Genomic DNA, 14,448 nt, shown 5'->3' with positions numbered 1-14,448 from the left:
CGGATGAGGAGAGGAGGAGGTTTGGGATGAAGGCTGTTCCCTGCTCCAGCCCACCTGGGCAGGAAAGGGAATAGAGACCCTTTCCTCCCCGGCTTACGCTCGTAGGTGATGTGCAGCACCGCCAGCGTCCTCCGGGCCGGGTCTGTGCCGGCTGATGCAGCGCGACACAGAAACACCCAAGCCCACCTGGGACAGACCAGCTTTGCTTCCTGTGCAAACCCAGCTGCGGGGACAGGGACCTGGTAGGATGTTACTGATTTTGGTTCCCATCCTGACCTTCTAAAGTGTGTTGTGTGTGCTCGTACACTGCTTTCTGCCTGCCAGACACAGTGAGACATTTGAAAAAGGAAAAAAAACCTTGTGAATTTTACACATTTCTTTTCTGTGGCTATTTTTCAGGACCTGCTGCATACCTGCTACAGTAAGGGTTTGATCATGCTGATTATTTCAGCATCCTTTGTCTTGCTAAGTAGTTACAGAGCTGTAGGGTGGCTGTGCTGAGGAAGGGCAGGTGCTTCAGCATAATGAGGACACAGCTTGGTTTGGGTAATCATTTCCTTTGAATCACTTACTGAGGAAGGGTTCCTGAAAAAACAGTGCTGCGGCTTGTATAAACCCCTTCTTCAACAGCTAATGAAAACTTCAATCCTTACGGTGACAGCGCATGCCATTTCTATTAAAGTTACTGCCAGCGGCTCTGCAATCCGGGGATCTCGGCAGGGACACCAAGCGTTGCGCTTCAACACCTGGTGTCCCTGCTGAGAGCGCTGGGCTGTCCCATGCTAAGAAGTCTCAGTTCTTCGCCTAAGAAGCATCAGCGCTGGCATTTCTCCGTTTCAAAGCCTGGATGTGAAATTAAACATTCAGGAGGTACAGCAAGGGAAGGGAGTTGAAAACAAAGTCAGGAGATGGAAGAGAGAAGGACAGAAGAAATCACATTCATTAATTGGGGTGATGTTAATTGCTCTTCTTCACTTGTTTCTTGGTTACAGGAGAGTGCAAAAGCTCTGAGCATTGCTCTTGCTTGCTATTTAACAAGCATATCTGTGTGTACATATGCTTTACCTTGGGCAAGCTTATGGAACTATTAGTAAAAGCTTTTAAGTTGTCGGGTCAGATCTGCCCAAGCCAGCAGTGAGCAAAGCTGCCGGGGGAGGTGGCCTGGCTTCGGAGCCGGTCGTTGCCTCTTCCCAGTGTCTTTGTCAAAGAAATGGGCACCACCTGAGTTTCTGCTTGGTGCCTTTCCAGGCATCTCTCATTCTGGCCCTGTGTTTGTGACCTTCCCCGTGGCTTTGCTCCCGAGCGATGTCAGTACCCGAGATGCGGACGCTGGGGGCTGCTGCCTCGTGAGGAGGCAGGGCTTGGTCCCGCCGTGGGCACCGTCCGGGTCCCAGAGGGGCAGCTCTGCTCTGAGATGTGGGGGAAGGAGAGCGTTTGCAGCAGCGCACGGGAGAGCAGATTGATCTGAGGGATTTGAATACCCAAGTCCATTAGAGTTTCCTGGGAAATATCAGCTCAGATTCATGCTGCTGTTCTCTGGAAATCTTTTAAAATTAAGTACCAAAAATCAATGCATTGCAAGACTCCCAGCATGTAATTCTGAACCCATTAGGAGATCTGTGCTAATTTTGAAAATAATCTTTCTATTTTAAATATTACTTTGATTGTATTTTGAACTTGTATATCTGGCAGAAGGGGAACAATTAAATCAAAGGAAGGATTACATTGTGTTACTTTAATTGTGATGGATTGAATCATTTACTGAAGGAAAATATGTACAAGGCGTATCTAAGTGCAGAAGCAAAGATGAAAATTAGTCTCAGCTGTTCCACTCCCTATGATAAATGTATATTTATGTAATGCATTCCTTCTCATATCTTGATAACACTATATGCACACAGCACATGAATTAATTCCACTGAGAACTGCAGTGAGATTATCTCTGAGCCTGTGTTAGCACAAGGAATCATCCTTTACTCTCAGGTCCTACATGTATTCATTTATACTTCTATGATTTTAAAGCTGCATAAGGGAGAGGAGAAACATCCCTGACGGGATGCATTGCACCGATGTCTCGTGTAATTCAGGGTCCAGAAAACTAACCCATGGCTGTTGCCAGCGCTTGCTTCCTCTGTCAGTGCCAAGGGCCAGAAAGCGGAGGTTGGGGCGCACGGGATTTTGTGACAGCCCCAAATTAGGCAGTGGGTTTCCCTTCAGGAGACCAATTGCTAGGAAGCAACTTTAGGGGGCTTTCCAGCTGCTCTGCACTGGGGCAAAACTTCTCTTGGGAGTGAAATTTTGGTCTAAGAGCTTCCTGTGCAGGCAGTTTGGAGAGGAAAAACAAACCTGGCATTGGGAGCGGCAAGAATTCATTGATCGCTACAAGACTGGCTCATCCTGGAGGCCTGGGAAGATGATCTAGGAGCTCCGAATCTTGAGCGGGGACAAACCCCTATAGTCATATTCTGTCCCGGTCCCACCGACCTGCTCTAATCGCTGTGCAGGACTGGATGAAAAGCAGTGCAATGGGAAGGCTGGGTTTGCAGATACAGCGTGAAGTGTCTTGGTGAAGAATATTTTTATATGCATCTGTGTGATGTATAGACAGTGCATTAATCCATGTTTCTCCTATCCCCAACAGTTAATTATAACTGTTAACTGGGGATTCAGTAACAGTGTCCTGCCCAACTGCACTAATTGTAGATGCTGGTATTTCAGTAGAGGAAGAATCGCTCTGTTTGCAGGAGCGCTGGGAAGCTCCAGTTGCCGGAGTAAGTGAATATCCCGTGGTGCCCTGTAATGAGAGCGCAATGGGTGAAACCGGGGGGGGGGCCAGGAACAACTCGTGTGATAACTGTGCCCTTAATTCAGAGTCCTCTGCCTTCCCGCGGCATTAATGCTGCATCTTGGAAGCTGTAAGAGGTTGAAGGAATAGAGTCTAAAGCCTGCCATAAACTCTGTCTCTGAATTAAGCAAGACTAAGGTTGCTTTGGTAAGAATAAAGCATCAGCTCCCCTTCTCCTCTCCCTCCAGCTGCTGGGATCTGAGGTATTCTCAGTCCGAATGCTGCGTCCCGGGGCTGAGAGCCCCGCCAATCCCTCCTTGTCTGCACTTTCCACTCGGTAATACGGCACACAGCTTGAGAGCCTCTCACTCCCCAGCGTAGCTGCTTTGCACGCTGCTGTGTTTAGCCGCACACGTGCATTTCTCATCTACTCTGACACAAGGTAACTTGCTGCCATCCAAGGGATTTTGGACTGGTGTTTGGGAATGTCATGGAAACTCATGTTTGGGAGAAGGAAAAACCCCCGTTTTTATCTTCAGGTTGTAGGCAGCAAAGCTCATCCAGCCTGTTCTCTTGGTAAAAAGGAGCACATGGGCAAAAAATATATCTTCTGTCACCAACATATGTGGGGCCAGGGAGGTGAAGATCTGCCAGTTGTTTGTGGGAGCAAAGAAATTTTCCCCATCTAGTCTGTTGCTCAGAAATGTATTAAATCTGGTGAAACTTGTATGACTTTCGCATTCGGAAAATTAGACAAGTGATGATTTTATTAAAGCTGTCTTTTTGGAAGTTTAAATCGAGTTAGTGATCTATACAACAGGTTCTCTGAATGTAATTTCTGTGGCTGGCTTTACTTGGAAGCGTATTTGGGGAGTGCTGAGCACCCGGCGCTCGCGATCCCAGCAGCACAGTCAGCTGCAAGTTCTCGATACCTTGAGGGACTTGTAGGTATGGAAAGAAGCACAGCAAACATATAGGCTGTCTGATGCTACCATGCTTATTGTTAGCTCCCTTCAGGGTATATCATCTGTCTCTAAGCTATTCCAATTCCTATTTCGGCCCATAAGTTGCTGGCAGCTGCTCTGCTCGGTCACTAGAGCTTCTAACTCGTGCATGGGAGCGATGGTGCTAAATGCTGCTGGAGATGGTGAATGGTTTGTGCGAAGCTGAATGGCGTTTTGTCCAGCAAGTGGTGTTTTATCGTGAAAGAATCATATGTGCACAGGTGCAGTGACAGCTTTTGCTTCTAAAGCTGCATATGGAACCTATGGAGCTCTCGGGACAAGGGAACCAAAGCTGCAATATAGGGATTTTAAATCTGTGTGCTGTGGTATTAAAGCCGTTAGTATGTGAGGCTAGTATTGGCTGTTAACTGTTCTTCCCTGGTCCTTTCTTTGCTAATGAAAATGGCTGTTGGATAAAAATGCAAAGGTTTTGAGTTGTGAAAATGTGTGCTTGCACCGCTAATCACTTGAAAAATCAACCTCCAAAACTTCATTTGTTAGGAGCTGCTGATTTGCTGCTCTCTGTGCTTTTCCCTTTTAATAAAACCCCCGAGTAGAACAACAGAAGGACTATAATTAAGGAGTGCTTTTTTTCCTTTCCCTGTGACATTCTGGCAAATGTTAGCTGGCGGGTAGCCTGGCGTAAACAGGACAGAAATGCCTTTGCGCTGTTTGTGCAAGCCCGGGCTTCACCTGTGCAGAAAGGAGACGGGGGCTTTGCTCCTCTCTGCATTAGCGTTGACCAACACGGAGTCCGACTGCGGTTGTACTGGGTTCAGCAGCACACTCCGTCCCTTGCTCAGCTGTCCTGGTGGGGATGCTCTCCCTCTGCCAGTTAGCAAACTGTGCCCTTGAAGGTGACAAAGAGAGCGGACCCAGCAGACCCAGGCTCTAGGTTTCCCTGTGCATCTCTCTCAATGGCCCCAAGTTAGGTGATGATGGAGACGACCCAAAGATCTTTTGACCCAGCAAAAGATAACTCAAAGGTTAATATTCTGTGCTCCTGAGAGTAATGGCTTGAATGGGAAAGAATAATTCTGAAGGCTAGAGAGATGCATTAAAATAACAATGTTTCATGCTTCTCTTAAATGACTTCCCTGTTCAAAGGTACATAAATACCATTTGACTAGCAAGGCCATAGGTGAAAAAGGGGCTCAGTGAACAAAGTTGAGGATTTTGTGGTTTTTTCTGACTGACACCTTCTGGTTTCTAAGTGGCCACGTATCAGCCATCTGGCATTGAGAAGGTTTTTAGTATGAAAAATTAATTAGATACAATCTAAGTATAATGCTGCCTTGATTTTCAGCAATGCAAAAAATAGTTTGTACCCATAAAGCACTAGCAGGAAATATGCCAATAAAATAACCACTCCTCTTAAAATTTGTGTTGATTTGGTTCTTTTTTAAAAAAGTGAACAATTCTCCTAGCTAAAGGTATGCCTTGTGCAGGCAGTTGCTGTGTTACCTACGTTGCCCAACCCAGCCCATCCTTCAGGTGTCACCAGTGCAACCTGCTGCCTTGGCCAAACAGTAATGGCTAATAATGACAGATTGTGTGACAATAGTTTTATGATGTGGACAAATAATTATTAGGGACTGAAGCAATTCCATCAAACCTTGTGACCGGGTTGGAACTTTAACTCTGGTCTCCAGAGACAAAATGATAAGATGTCAATACAATAAAAAAGTGAGTGGGGGAAAGAATTTTGGTTATTTTTCTTCCTTCTTTTCAAGTCTGATCAAAGAAAAGATCTGATGGTTTCATAAATTCAGGCTCTGCATATTTACTTGGAGGCCACGAGGAGAAAAATACGTGGAAATTGCAAATTTACGAGCAGGATGAGGAGCATGAGGGTGGAACTCAGCAGACAGCTCAGGCAGATCATGCATGAGCTCAGCAGGTTTGGATTCTCTTAGGTTTTTGTCTAAATGCAGCTGTATAAATTCCTTGATAACACAGTGTGTGAACGCTTTCAGTATATTTTATAGTGGTGTCGGTGTAAGGTGTGGTAAGGTGGCGAACTGAGAGGTCTGGGATGCTTGGGAGGAAGAGCTGAGGCAGTGCTCATGCAGGAAGCGTTGCAGGTGCTCCCAGTACTGTGCAGAAAGGGATTGCTGGTCCTCCCAGGCTGCCCGAACAAGCCCGTGCTGCTGGGAATCAAAGCAGAATAAGCAGACCTGGGCAGGGATCTAGAGCTGAGTTTGTCCTGACCTTTCAATATACATAAAATGAGGCAGTTGACCTGTAAATGTCTCGTCTTTGTGATATCCAACAACTTCATGTTTTGGGAGTATTTGAAGAGCAAAATCCTTGCCTGGGAAAAGTTGTCATATTGCATTGGAAGTACACAGATTTCCCTTAGAAGGTTCAAGACTTAGTTTTTACAAGGCTATTGCTGTACCTGTATCTTCTGATAGTTTGGGGAGTAATAAATTTTTGTTGGTTTTTATTTTTTTTTCTCCAGAGGATCTGAAGATGTTCAACTAGACATGGAAGCAGACTGTGTAATGAAGCATGACAAACTGCTTTAGTCTGGCTATGCGCTCTATAATATCAGATCAATCAGCCATCTGGCTTGGGAAACTGGAATAATCTCACTTACCAAAGTGTACGTATCCCTTTGGGAACTGCAGTTAGCTGCTGAGCTCTCTGAACCTTCCCTTTCTGATGCAGAACGTCTCCGAAGAGTGCCCCACTTCATTCGCGTGTCCTTCACAGCAGCTTGCTGACAAGTCCCGACACAAGACAGACGCCGATCAATAGCATAGTTTTAAATGTTAGGGAGATGGAGTTTCAGGGAGCCTTCATGTTAATGTCATTTGGCACTTATGTGAAGTAAACAGCAGACAAGGAAAAGCAGGCTTGAATTTGGCTCCGAGACAACGATACGAACACAGTCCCTGCATCTGTTTAACTGTCTGGGTTTGTCACGTCCCCTGCGGGAGGATGCAGTCGTGGTTGGTGCATCAGCGGGGGAATTGCTGTTCCTGGGACTGCTTCCTTTTGTACCTCTGGCAAATCCTTATTTCTGGAGTCCTTAGCATGCCAGAAGTATGGGCTATTACGCTCTAAATTCTTCATAAAGTACACTTGAAAGGTTGTGCACTTTTCTGTGCGAGTTGTTTTTAATCTGTCCAAACTATAAACTCCAGCTGAATTACCTACATCAGAAGAGAGCTGGAGTGGAAATGCAGCACCTTCTTCATTCTAGTTTCAAGTCAGTCTTTACAAAGTCTAGCTCTTGGTCATCGTTATGTCCCAAAGTTGACAGCATTTTTTCTCATCCTTTCTGATAAGGTTAAAAATCACCGTCCCGATACAGCATGTGAGTGACTTGGCCCAAACTAGCCCCAGAGACTTTCTGAGCCATGAGTTGTGTCCAAGGAGAAACCACAGGCTTTTCTAGAAGACGTTACTGTATCTGATCTGAAGAAATCAGATGGCTGGCAATTCCAGAAAGACACTCTCTCATCCAGTAATATCAGATATTGCTTCTTCCCACAGACCTTGCCTTATTTTTCCGTAGGCTATTTCAGAGTTTCACCCTATTTTGCCTTTTACTGAAAAGAGCAGCAAATCACGTGCTAATGCCCGGCCAGTTTGTGTGCCCTACAGCAGAAAGATTTGATTTGTAAAGACTAATGGGCAAAAGTGTAAATAAATCCAAGGAGCACTGTCCAAAGGACATTAAGTTGTACCTTGAGCAAGTTCCAGACCATGTGAGATTGCTTCCACAGACCGTGTGAATATAGAGTGGTTTCTTTATGTTGCTTTTCAATCTGAAGAACCAAGACTTGCCTGGGCTTATAGTCCTTTGGGGTTTTGTCTGGGGTTTTTTTTTTTGCACCTTGATCCCCTCCCTTCCCCCACTCCTTTGCTGCTTCTCAGCATCCAAGTGTGCGAGTAGGTCTGTGAAGATCAGAGGCAGTAGCTGAAAACTGAATTTGGAAATCTCACGTCTCTTCCTGGAAGACATTAGTTGCAACTGTGGTGTTCTCAAATATTAGAAGGTGTGTGGTGCTTCAAGGGTCTCAGAATATCCTCTCTGATGGTTTTTTGAAGGAAGCTAGGCTCATCTAGATTGTCTTATGTTTATGACAATTACCTCTTTTTGCCTGTTTCATAGGCCTTGTAAACGAGGCCACGTTTGTGCAAGAGGCATTTGCTGGACATACAGGCTCAAGTATTCAGATAACCATATTATGAAACCTTTAAGGGTGAGAAGTAAATGATCTTTTTTCTTTGAACTATTTATTTGCTGTAAAATATTAAACTTCTGTTGAATTCTGTTGAATTCTAGAGGTTGCAAGGATGTTGGTCCAAACCGGAGACTTCCAGCGGATGTAGCTGTGCCACCAAGCCCCTGTGCTGTAGGTGCAACCAGGTGAAGAAAACGTGTATGTGGATTTTGCTGAACCTGTTGGTGGAAGCGGAGAAGTGATACTGGGAGGGAAGCTCCCTTGGCTGATGTGTGCCTCATCTTTGCAGAGGTAAAAGTGAAAAATTTCTTTTGAGGACTTCCTGTACCACTGCTGTGCTGCAGGTCCAGTGCCCCCTGAGCATCTCAGGTATGCTGTACAAACCATAATACTGCCAAAATCTCCGGGAAGGAAAAGGAGGAGTCTGGTATTTGGTAGCCCAGTGTTCAGGGATTATGCTAGTAAAAATGCTATGGCTTGCTTAATGGTGCCAAAGTCTAACCTTTGATTTCCATTGCTTTGCAGTTGTTATTTTTTAAGTAAAAAATGACCTAAGTGAGTGGAAACAACTTGTTTGATCTAGACACTACAGCTGCTAAAAGTCCCAAAGTTTTGTTTTGTTTTGTTGATTTTTGTTTTGGTTCGGTTGGTTTGTTTGTCTGGTTTTCCTCCAAGAAGCAAAACCTTGACTTGCATTGTCCGGATTGGTAAACCTGAATTATGGGTTGTTAAATCCTGATGCCGGGCAGTTGCATCATGTAGGTGTTGCTAAATACTGTGAGAAATGTCATCTTTGCTCTTTCCCATTAAGTAAGGGAGTGGTAGAGAGAAGGAGGGAGAGGGAAACTGAAAATCCAGGTAGAGCAAGCAGAGCACTGGAGGGCTCTCTGTCCTGGGGTAGCTAGAAATGGGTGATGAGCTTTGAGAAAGCAGTAATCCATTTGCTATATGTATTTTGGAAACTCCGCCTGGGTGAAACCTTCCTCTGCCTGTCACCCTCCTGGATAATGACACATTCCCTACCTTTGATCCTACACGCCAAGTGGTTCATTTATGGTGTACTCGGTGCGCTGAAGCGAGCGCTGTGCAAGCCAGATTTCTGTCCTTGCTACGGCTGTGGGGATTTCAGACGGTTAGTGGCTGTGCACAGGGCATAATCCTCTGCACCTCTGTAACCCCCCTGTGAATGCTGAAGCCTTTCAAGGCTTTTTGACTACGACTGCAAAGTGTTCATTTTTGCAGGAGGATGGCTGCTGAGATGTTGAAACTAGTTGGTTGATTAATCTAAATGCTGAACAGTAGAGTAAAAAGGATTTTTTTTATACAGCCTTAATCATTTGCTTTGAAAGGAGTGTTTGGTCTACCAAAAAATCCTCAGAGGTCTATTAACTAGAAATCCAGCAATTTACGTAGAAATTACTACTTCTAGGTAAACATTTTATTTTTAGTGTTGCCTAAAGCTGACACTGGGATGTAGGCAACTTTGGATGAGAAGGAGTCATCAGTACCTGGTTTTCCACCTGACTTGGCTGGAAGCTGTGCCCAGAGGGGTGGGCGCGGGGTGGTGGGCACAGGGCTGGCCGGTCCTCGGGAGGTCTGTGCTGCTGAAGGGGAACCTTGCGCTGGTGATGGAACGCAGTTTGCAAGAAGTGAAAGGCTCGTTTCATTGCCTGGAGTGTGAGTTTGCTTTCTTTCCAGGTGGATAAATGATGTCAAAGTGAAAGCACATTCAAATCCAGGCACGTGGGTTTGCGAGAAGGGCAGGAGGGAAAGCAGTGTGGGTGACAGCAGGTCTAAGGAATGGGGTAAGGAAGACCAAAGTGTGTGAACCTGTATTATGAAGGGGACCATCCGAAGGCTGCATGGCACAACGCTGGTTCAACTACCAGCGAAAAAGGTCTATAGTGTGGTCAGCAGACACCTTGGCAGGATCAAAGCCTTATTTTTAAATCTGTCCATTCCAATTCCAGTGTTTGAAGCTAGAAATAGCACAGGCATAGCAGGAGCACCACATGGTGAGCACGGTCCTCTCCAAGACGGGGCTGGAAATGGGGGCTGGGCTGCGTGCTCCATCCAGGCGATCTCATTTCAATGCCGAGCATTCGGTTCACCGCCGCACACCGAGGCTTCAGCTTTTAGAGTAAACACAGCGCTAATCTGATTGTGGTAAAGGTGGCATGCGAGTAATACCCGCCCCGGGGACGATTGCTTTAAAGGTGAAACAAATAAAGTCGTAATGAAAGGTTGGCACATATTCCTGAGGATAAAATTTGAGAAACAAATTTGACATATTTAATATAAAATGTAAATGGCAGTCATTTGCAGGATCTCTGGATTCTGGTCACGTAGGGCAGTTCTGCTGGTCTCTTTTTCTGTATCTATACCATGTACTGAAACATTGGCTTCCAAACCCTTCCTGATGCCACAGATGAAGTGGGCAGGAAACTAATTTCTATTGATTTCATCCCTGGTTGGTTCTGCAGAGTGAAGAAAAAGAAAAAAAAATATTACTTTTTGCCTTGCACATCTGCCCAGACATACCAGGCTCCTGCCTGCTTCGTCGGTGGCTCCACATCACATCTGCTCACCGCTGCTTCCCCGACAGCTGCCTTCGCTCTGGCAGCCGGAGTGGCTTCCAATGGGGAATTTTGATTCCCACCCCACCCCCCCCCCCCGCCCCAGGTTTGCCAGCAACATGAACTGGGATGGAGAAAAAAACTCCCCTAGGGTGGGGAGATACTGAACTGGAGGAGGCACCAAGCTTCCCATGGAGATCAGCGGTGGTTAAGCGATGTGCCACGGCAGGAACGCAGGCGCTGCTGGCCGCACACACCCTCACGGCTCCTGTGTGGCCAGCTCTCCCACGAGCAGTTTTCTGTTGAAGTTTTAATTAGGTAAATTTATGATTATACTTCAGAAAAAGCATTATATCTTACTGAGCATGGGGGGGTCAGACTAGATAATCTTAAGAGGTCCCTTCCCATCCTCAGCAATTCAGTCATTCTGCATGTTTCTAAAGCCTTCTTAATTATTAAACTAGCAGTTGATTTTTTTTGAGCTTTTCCAAGAATACAAGAGGCACCTATTATTTCTTAGCAGCAGATGTGCTGTAACTCTTGATTATATTAATTTGACTGTTCATAAATTTTTTGTTCATAATTTGTTTTGTTCATAATTCGCTGTTGCTATTCTTAAATGCTTTTGGTGGAGCTGCTGCAGATCCCCTCCATGCAAAAACATACTGGAAGTATTTTAACACTAACCCCACACAGCCTTTTAACACAACTGGAGTACTCCTAGACTCTTAGGACACTGTATATTTTCCTTTTGGAAAGAGGCAAGGACTCAAAGCTGCATAAGGAAAAGCTAATCAACTCTGTAAATTGATTAGTCAGCAAAGTAAATGATACTAACAACAACAACAACAAAGTTACTTTTCCCTTGAAATTTTCCCTTGAAATATTTGATTTGTCCTGTATTTCAATGAATAAAGACATGAGGTTTAACAGGATACTCGGGCTTATGTGATTTTGGGGGTTTTCTTGCATAATGCCCTCAATATCTCTGTGCTTGGTCTGTTTGCATGATGGAGATGGGAAAGAAAGAAACTTTTTGTTATCATTCATCAAAGGCTTCCAGCATGCAGGGTTTTTTTGTTGTTGGTTTTTTTTTTTTTTTAAATTTAGAGCTTGGGTTTTCTGGAACAGCAAGACATCAAGCAGTAATTATCTCCCTATGTTTGATGACCTTTCAGTCAACTCAGATTTTGCTTTTGGACTCAATGCTAATTCTGTAGCCAATTTTTAAAGGAGTCCCAACTTCATCTTTAATTAGAAGCCAGCAACCTTGCGTTCCCAGTCAGTCACAGGACTTAAGTTACTTCAACTGACAATTAAATGTAGTATGTCCGTGCTTTTGTATGCATGCCTAAACACAGGCAAAAGATTTAGCTGGGTTTAGTTAATAAAGAGCACTTCGAAATATGATTATACCCTTCTATGCCTCAGTTTTGGGATTTTCTGCCTGGCAGGTGTGCGGTCCAGCACTGGTGGGCAGGAGCTTCTGCAGTGCTCAAAGGTTGTGGGTGCCCCTGGAGAATGTGCTCTCGGGATCACGTTTACGGTCACCAACCCGGCTGGCGGCATTCAAAACCGCTGGAGTGTGACATTTTCCACCGTCCCTCCCTGCTCCGTCCCGAGCGCCGCGACCCGGCGCTTCCCTCCGACAAAGAGCTGGAGACAGACGGCGCCTCTGGGAATCGCCCCATCGAGAGCCAGTTTCAGGAGAAAGTGTAGGCTGTGGTTTAGGTGGGTATTTGGTGTTGGTTGGCATGAACGGTGCGAGTCCCAAGGAGGAGAACTTTAACTCTGATTTCTAACCAGCGCAGGAGTGCATGGTGCGTTTGGTGTAAGTGAGAACTTGAGCTGCTCATACTGTCAGGAAGGTCTGTGAGTAAAAAGCTGGAAGCAACAAGACACTTAAAGCCACCTGAAATGCAAAAATGTAAATATGTGCTGGATAGGATATCATGCCGTGCTGACAGCCTTGCTAGGTTGACTGACAAAGCTGTTCTTTACAAACAGTGGAATATTAGGCCTGGATACCTTAAAAGAGACTGTTTGCTGACTAATTATCCTGCCAGAGGTTTACCCTGTGGGTGTGGTGAGGTCCCTCTGACCTTTACTTTGGAGTTCCTCAGAAGAGAATAAACGTACAACCACCCAGTGAGGATGTAAAGTTTCCATCCCGCGGCCGTACGCTCAGCCCAGCCCACGGTCTGGCGCTCTCCCACGCCCTTTGCTGCAAGACCTAAGTCTTACACGAGGAGACTTGGGGTCCCTTGCTGACGCCTGATGGCCTTGTGTTCCTGCAAGCAGAGCCCGCAGTTCCTACCACCCCGGGCATGGCCGCAGTGTGTATGTGCATCTCCCTCCTGTGAAATGGTTCCTGTGCCTTCTTGTCTTTGTAAAATGTCCCATGAAGGTATGATGCTCAAATAGAATTTTTTCTCTGAAAGCCCAGAGTTGCCACAGTGTATTGAGTTAAACACATATGTATATTTTCATGCTGTTACAATCTGCTCTGAGGCTTGTAAACTGTATCTCCATTATCTTGCAGAATCTTCCCAAGCCTTTTCCAGGGTCTGAGCTCCTGTGAGCGTTTGGCTTGGCTCTGTTCTACTCCATTAAACTCAGCTCCTTCCCTGCCGCTTCAGAGTCAAGCCCCTTCCCCAAAATCCAGACTGTTTGGCATTGATTATTTTATTTTAAAATTATTCATTATTATTAATTTCTGCAGCTGAAGAGAGCTCCTTTAGCAGCGGAATCCTTCCAAGAGGCAACAGGAATGGGTAAGGACTGCGAGGCAGTAGTTGCTGCTAAGTTCCTGCAGAGTTCCTTAAGAGGGGAGGGGATGGCAGCTGGATAATTTTGTTGAGGAAAATTCCAGAAGAATGGGACAGTTGGCTCTGGAGAGACAAAAGAGAGTACGAGGACTGTTCTGACATCTCCTTTCTTGTTTCGATCCACACAAGACTTCCTGAATTTTATTGTTGCCTAGATTTACTTCTCACGTGTAAGAGAACAGTGGTTGCATTTATTTGAAAAACAAACAAACCCCAAAAGAACCTCTTCTCCCCCCTCCCAACAATCTAATGTGGATTAAATGGTTTCCATTAGCCAACTGCTTGAGGAAATGTGGGGATGCGATCAGACTACAGTCATGGGGTGGTTTTTAGTAGTGGGAATGATGGCAAATACTGAGATGGCTCCAGGTAGAAATTAAAGCGTGGGATCATCTGACACAACTATAGCATCCAAATTATTTTAGTCCCAAAAGTAGTTGTTTTGTTGCTTGTTAATAGACAAATCTGTTGGCCTGTATTGAGGATGAGAGACAGAGATCTGAGTGTGCTGGCGAAATGTAACCGTGGCCTGGGAGGTTGTGGAGGTGGAGGCTGTGCAGCAGCGGCTACAGAAGTGTGTGCCTGGGAGATCTGTGCCTCCGAGCCACCTCCGACACTGCGGTTCTGGCTTCTGGAAGTAAGCACTGCAGAAGTCTCCAACCTAAAAATGGAGCTGGCAAGGGGGTATAAGTGATTCTCTTTAGAGGGACCCTAGACTTGGAGAGCTTCTTCTGACTCTAGTAGCCATGCTTGGTTGGGAGAATTAATTCATGCAGCTGTTATAGCCCTATCACCTACATGAATTAACAAGTTTTTCTCACTAGGTGTGAGGGTGAAATGAATTCTGCACAGAGAATAGCTCCACACAGGTGCCACTTCCATCACATTATGTAAATAGCCTGTGACTAATAGAGAAGCCTAAGAAATGAAATAAAAGACATCAGTTAGTGCATTTGCATGGAAATCGAGCTATATGCCAAAGGAACCTTGTTTAAAAATGAGTGATAGCAGACAAGATAATTCTAAGGGTGTCATTGTGGAACATTTAAAAGTGTC

General features: G+C 45.4%; 1 long non-coding RNA gene across 1 annotated transcript in view; it reads left to right on the top strand.

Annotated features, from left to right (window-relative positions):
- LOC129212550 (uncharacterized) overlaps positions 1–14,448 on the top strand; it is a 33,075-nt gene that overhangs the window by 15,928 nt on the left and 2,699 nt on the right. The window contains exons 3-5 of the long non-coding RNA XR_008579207.1: positions 6,254–7,799; positions 8,090–8,279; positions 13,287–13,338. This is a non-coding gene — a long non-coding RNA (uncharacterized LOC129212550). The remainder of the gene's footprint in view (positions 1–6,253; positions 7,800–8,089; positions 8,280–13,286; positions 13,339–14,448) is intronic.

This window comes from Grus americana, chromosome 14 (genome assembly GCF_028858705.1).
Source record: "Grus americana isolate bGruAme1 chromosome 14, bGruAme1.mat, whole genome shotgun sequence".
Taxonomy (NCBI): domain Eukaryota; kingdom Metazoa; phylum Chordata; class Aves; order Gruiformes; family Gruidae; genus Grus; species Grus americana.
Note: the sequence above shows the minus strand (reverse complement) of the source record. Positions and strands in the feature narration are given on the sequence as shown.